This window comes from Rhinatrema bivittatum, chromosome 8 (assembly GCF_901001135.1).
Source record: "Rhinatrema bivittatum chromosome 8, aRhiBiv1.1, whole genome shotgun sequence".
Lineage (NCBI taxonomy): Eukaryota > Metazoa > Chordata > Amphibia > Gymnophiona > Rhinatrematidae > Rhinatrema > Rhinatrema bivittatum.
The window spans coordinates 210,828,423-210,834,422 of record NC_042622.1 but is presented as its reverse complement, the minus strand read 5'-3'; the positions used below and the strand labels follow the sequence as shown (position 1 = coordinate 210,834,422).

General features: G+C 46.2%; 1 protein-coding gene across 2 annotated transcripts in view; it reads left to right on the top strand.

Annotated features, from left to right (window-relative positions):
• Window positions 1–4,603: 4,603 nt before the first annotated feature.
• Window positions 4,604–6,000, top strand: part of TRIM50 (tripartite motif containing 50) — a 61,424-nt gene continuing 60,027 nt past the window's right edge. The window contains exon 1 of one of the 2 annotated variants that reach the window (XM_029613671.1): window positions 4,604–4,708. The gene's annotated coding sequence lies outside the window, so the exon portion shown is untranslated. Of the gene's footprint in view, window positions 4,794–6,000 lie in introns of both variants that reach the window. The other variant, XM_029613670.1, reaches the window with a different exon arrangement.

Sequence of the window (6,000 nt, the reverse complement as noted above, 5' to 3'; positions counted from 1 at the left end):
ACCATCTCCCAAAATCTCACACACATACACAATCCTTCACAATCTCCTCCCATAGGGGCCGATGTAATAAGAAGCGCTAAATCCGCGCAGATTTTTGTGCGCAGAGTTTTTGGGCACACATGGCAAAAATTAGTGGCAGTTCGGGATGTAATTATTATGGCTGTGTATGCTAATTAGATAGATACATACATAGAATCCATGCAGAGCAAACGTACGTGCCATAATGCATGCAGTAACACGCGCTAATAGCCCTATGTAATAAAACGCACAGCCATCCGCGCAGAAACTCGCGCAGACACTCATCGGCATGTGAATGTTTACGAAAGCCTTTCTTTTTCAAAAAAATGAATAAATTAGTGGTACAGAAGTTGATATGAAGGTGGGTAGAGCAATATAATAATTTGCGATTCTGCTTCATTGAGAAGCTGCCTTTTCTCTACCCATTCCATCCACTGCTTGGCTGGCCAGCAAAAGCATCAAAAAACTGGTCTCCACACCAGTGCTTTCACTTACCTCCTGCCCTGACCCAGCTACTAAAAACCCGCATTAAAAAATCTGCACTAACCCAATCTCCCTGCTAGCGTGGATTCCTGCATTGTCCATAAATAGATAATTGCCTCCTTTACATGCCATTAGCATACACTCGAGCAGAAAAACCGTGGGTCTGTAAGCGCGTTTGTACACACTTTTTTCCAACAAACAAAAAGGCAAGTTTGCTTACCGTAAATGGTGTTTTCCGTAGATAGCAGGATGAATTAGCCATGCTGTCTGGGGCAGCCTAGGCGGAGCTTCATAAAGATCATAGAGCTTCGGTTCTGTGCAGCTGCGTGTACTTTCCCGTGCGGCGCCATCTTCCCTCTTCAGTCTGTAATACAGCTTATCCAGTGAAGAACTCAGAGGCTGTCCAGGGAGGTGGGTGGGTCAGCATGGCTAATTCAGCCTGCTATCTACAGAAAATACTATTTATGGTATGCAAACTTGCTTTTTTCCCGTTGATAAGGAGGCTGAGTTAGCCATATTGTCTGACTGTCCCCAGCTGAGGGTTGTGAGCACAGTTTGAAGACTTAGAGCTGGGATGTTACAGAGTTCTGCAGTCCTGGATGGTCACTCTGTACTCAACCCGCCCTTGTTGTGGTAAGTATCGTTATCTTGCCGCTGATTTTAGCACTGTCAAGCCCAGCACAGAAAGGCCTGTTGCTTGCGTGGCATAGCAGAAGTGAATGCACTGAGAAATCCAATTGGACAGAGTTCGTTTGGCTATCGGGAGTCCCTGTGCATTAGGGTTGAAGGAAGCAAACAGTTGAAAAGAACTTTTCTCGGAATGTGTTCTTCGTTTATAGTAAGCTAAGGCTCTCTTGTAGTCCAGTGTATAGAGTAGCCATTTCCTCTCATTCCCATGTGGTTTTGAAAGAACGTCGACAACATGATGGTCTGATTCAAGTGGAAAGCCGATACCACCCTAGGTAAAAAGGAGAGATGTGTTTGCAGGGTGACCTTGTTGTGGTGAAACTGCAGATATGGGGAGTAGTGAACCACTACCTGTAGCTCATTGACTCTTCTTGTCGAAGTCACTGCAACCAGGAACAGCACTTTTCAAGTTAGATACCTCATATGGCTGCTATGCAACAGTTCAAAGAGTGAAAGCATGAGCTGTTCCAGCACTAGGTTGAAGTCCCACGGAACAGGAGGTTTTGTCATGGGTAATCGTAATCGCAAGATCCCTTTCAAGAAACAGGAGACCAGAGGATGGTTGGACACTGGAAGCCAGTTACAAGGGTGATGATACACAGTGATAGCACTCACATGGACACGCATGGATGCCGTCACCAGACTTGATAGATACAGGAATTGGAGATATTCCAATAATAACTCCGGAGAACAAGAGAAGGGGGTCTATATCTCTGCCAGCACACCAAGCCAAGTATCGGTGCCATTTGCCCTGATAGTTCCTCCTAGTAGAAGTCTTCCTGGATGACACCAAGACGTCCTGGATCTCTGTTGATAAGTGCAAGTGGCTTAATACTCTTCTTTCAACCTCCAAGCAGTGAGATGTAGCAAGGAGTGGTGTGAAGGAGGGTGCCATTCTCTTGAGTCAGGAGATCCACACTCTCGCCCAGGGCAATAGGTGAGGTGATGGAGAGTCGAACTATATAGGAGTACCAGGGTTGTCTGGGCCAAGCTGGAGCAGCTAGAATGAGATCTGCGACATCCGCGATACACTTCTGGGTGGAGTCAGGTCAGTGGGTAGCTACTATAGTGGTCAATAGTCTTCATCATAAAGTAGAAGGGGACAGACTTACTGGCCGATGCAGTACCATGTGCTGGCCGCAGTGTACGGCTCAACACGCGATTGGACGTGCGTCCATAACCCCCGATGCAAAATGGGGGAGGAGATTTGCAGTCTGGCAAGGGTGATTTTATTGTAAGGACCTCTGATTCCCGAATTCAGGTACTGGACCCTCGGGTCTGACCCGGACCGCTTGGCCCATTGGACGCCCGCTTTCTACGCGTTGATATTGCATCTGCCTGTTAAAGACCTGAACATGTTCCCCTCTTCTTCTTTTTCCCCCCTCCAACATCTTTCTTTGTAATCCACCTCGGGCCTTTCCTAAGGAAATCAAATGAAAATAAATAAATAGAAGTAAACCCTGGAGCAAAGGAGGGAAAAGGGAGATATAATGGAAAAATGTAAATACCTCCAAGGAATAAATGTACAAGGCTCTTTCACTGGAAAAGAGGCTCAAAACGAGTGAAGGGGTAGATTCAGAAGGAATTTAGCAAAAATATATCTTTACAGACACTGGTCTGACCCAGTCTACTTAGTCAGGGTCAGAACCAGGTGTGTGGAGCGAGGAAGCAGGCAAATCCAAAATGCTACAGGGACTGAGGAGGAGCAAAAGGGAAGTTGATAGGCAAGGGATGGGTAGGAGAGGAGAAACAGAATGATGGAGAAAAAGGTGATTGCAGTGCAAGAAGTAGGGGAGAGAAAGAGGGGCACATAGGGTAAGCAGAGGAAGGGAAAGAAAGGGGCACACAGGGCAGGTGCAGAGGGGAGAGGGAGATGCAGGGCAAGGAGTGGAGGAAGAGAAGGTGCATGGAGTAGAGCGGGAGAGAGAAGGGATGCATGGGAAGGAGCAGAGAGAGAGAGAGAGGAGGATGCAAGTGAAGGAGTGGAGGGAAAGAGAAAAGGGATTGCTGGGAAGGTAAGATGTAGGGGAAAAGGAAGAAGGGGGATGTGGAGCAAGAGGGTAGAGAAGAGGGGGTGCTTTGGTGGAGCCACAGCTACTGGAGGGACTGCTGTGTCTTTACTGCCAAAGGAGAGCGCACTGTGCCAAAGCATCCACTGGTGAGCTTAGGGGGGGGGGGGGATTTAATTCTAATTATCTGCCCCTAGCATAGGAAAATCTGTTCCCTGGCACTGGTCTTTAGTCATCTCCAGCAATTTCTGAGGAGTATCCATCGATGGGTAGTATCATAGGCTGCCCAATAAAGCTGCAAATGCAGTTCCTGTAATTAAACATGTCTGGAAATCACTGTCAGTGTATTGTGTAATGTTGAGCAGCTGGCTCGTGCCACTGCTAGGATGATCGCCTCATTCCTTGCTTCTACTCCCAGTTTAAGAGACGCCAACATCTGCCCAGCTTTGGCCGCTGTTGCTTGGTTTTGTGCACTCATTCCCAGTTTTATCAACTCCTATTCAAAGTCTTTTTTTTCAGTTAGCATTAGCAATTACTGTTGTATTCAAAGTATACTCCAGAACTGAGGAACTCTGTAGAACAGCAGCCAAAGTGATTCCCTCAAGGTCACAGAGAGAGAGAGTCAGTGACAAAGCCATAATTAGAATTCATGGTTCCTAGGATTTCTGATTTATAGGGTTGAAGCCTTGACAACTGGCAATGCTACTCACAAGTTTATGTTGAGTTAAGGGTCAACAAATAAGTTGTAGCTGATGCCTTTTTTTTTTGGATTAGCTTAATACTTTTGCCTACAACTTGTTTGTTGACCCTTAAATCTACATGTCCAAGTGGACTAACATGGCCACCACAGTTCTTTGCTCACAAGTTTCGGACTTGTGCTGTTTGAACCCCTTTGTGTATCCATTATCATGTGTCCAGTGTATGCAGGTAAACATTTTCTGTGCAGTTTTGTGCTGTAACTGCCAGACCTTGCCTCCTCCCTAATGGAATTGTTCTCCCTCGCCACCAATCCATGCTCTCAACCTGCCTCCTCCCCCTACCTACCCAGCCCTTGGCCCACACCCTCATGCGGGCACAACAGCCTCGGTTCAGCACGTGCCCGCACATCACATGAGTGAGGAACCAGCCGCCGGCAGCCCCGGGCTTGATAAGGGGCATGATGTACCTCAGAGGCTGGTCTCAGCCAGCACCGACCTATTCAGGTGCTGAAACCGGAACAAACTGAGCAAGATTTGGCAAGGAACAGTAATCTTAATGGAAATTTTTTTTTTTTTTTTTTTTTGCAGTATCTGCTAGAGTTCCGTGTTAGTCTTTTTTTGAATGTTTGCTGAGTTCCTGTCTGAAAACTGGATTAATTTCCATATGAATCAGAAGAGACTCCACCCTACCAATCTCCCTGCCCCAGTTAGCTCCTACTGACCAGTCTGGAAGTCTTGCGAACTGATTAGGAAACATAAAAGGGCATTGGCAGTGAGGGAGGCTGCAAAAGAAGGAGGTGCATGGATTGGAAGGTGAGTGCTGTAGTAGCTGGGACTCTCGTGTGCCGGTAACTTGGAAGGCGAGCAGTGTAGTAGCAGGGGAGGAATATTTGAACATGTGAGTATTGAAATCTACAGCATATTTTTTTAGAGTAGTAAAGTATATAAGAAGGGTCATTTAATGATTAGAGGATGACTTTGGGCTCTACGGAAGCCAACATTCTGTATCACTTCTGCCACTGACTCTGTGAGGCCTACGTACTCCGCATTTTTCCCATATATATACATAATGGGAGTAACACTTTGGTACATCTGGACCTGTGACCTTTAGCACAATTTATTTTAAATTCTTATATACCGACATTCCTGTAAAGTATACAGATCACACCGGTTTACAGTGCAACAGAAACAGTCGCTAGGAGCGATACAAGGAACATTTGAAACGCTTGAAACAGGGAACATTTACAACCAATAGAGTAAAAAACTTCATTGCAGAATAAAATACACATATAAAAATATATAAAACATATAAACATAAGGACAATTGGTGTATATTCCAGTGAAGATGGGGAAACTAGGGGGGCTGGGGAGAAAGGCAGAGGACTCACCCCATAGAGGCTCTGGTTGGGGAACAGCAAATGGGTACCAAATAAGAAAGAGATGGGAATACCTGTTAACTGTTGCTGCATATAAGGGTAAAAACCGATTGCAAATTGCGGGTAACTTGGAATAGGTGATCTAGTGCTTAGGTCAGTGGGTCTAAGATGAAAATAATGGGATACTGAGGGAGGGGCAGGAGAAATAAGAAGGGAAAACACGAGGGAAATAATGAAGGAAAGATGCGTCAGATTGTGCTGCTGTGACTGGCGCAGACACCAGGACATCATTCCCCCTTCCTCAGATAGCTGGCAGGCGGGTGAGTGATTGTATACCCTATAGACAGCTCTGTGCCTCTTTCCTGGCTGCTCTGGTTACGAATAAGAGGCATTGAGCTTCAAAACCGTTACTTACCCGTATTGTCATGTTCATTTTCTTTCCCTTCCCAGAGTGCTGGCTAAGGCAGTAAAGTTTCCGTTGCTGCTTAGAGTTGCCAGCCGCTGCCAGAGAAATGTGGCTAGTTACAGTTTCACAAGTTATCTTCTCACGGGCTAATTTTAAAATGAACGCACGTGCGCCTGTACACGTGCAGATCGGCACGTGAGCACGGATACGCTGGAATGATAAATCGTGCACGCACTTGCACACCTTCGTTTCTAAACCATATCGACTGTGTGTAAGTATGCTCCTAACTTTAAGAGGTTACTCGAGCACAGCCAGCGCGCGTC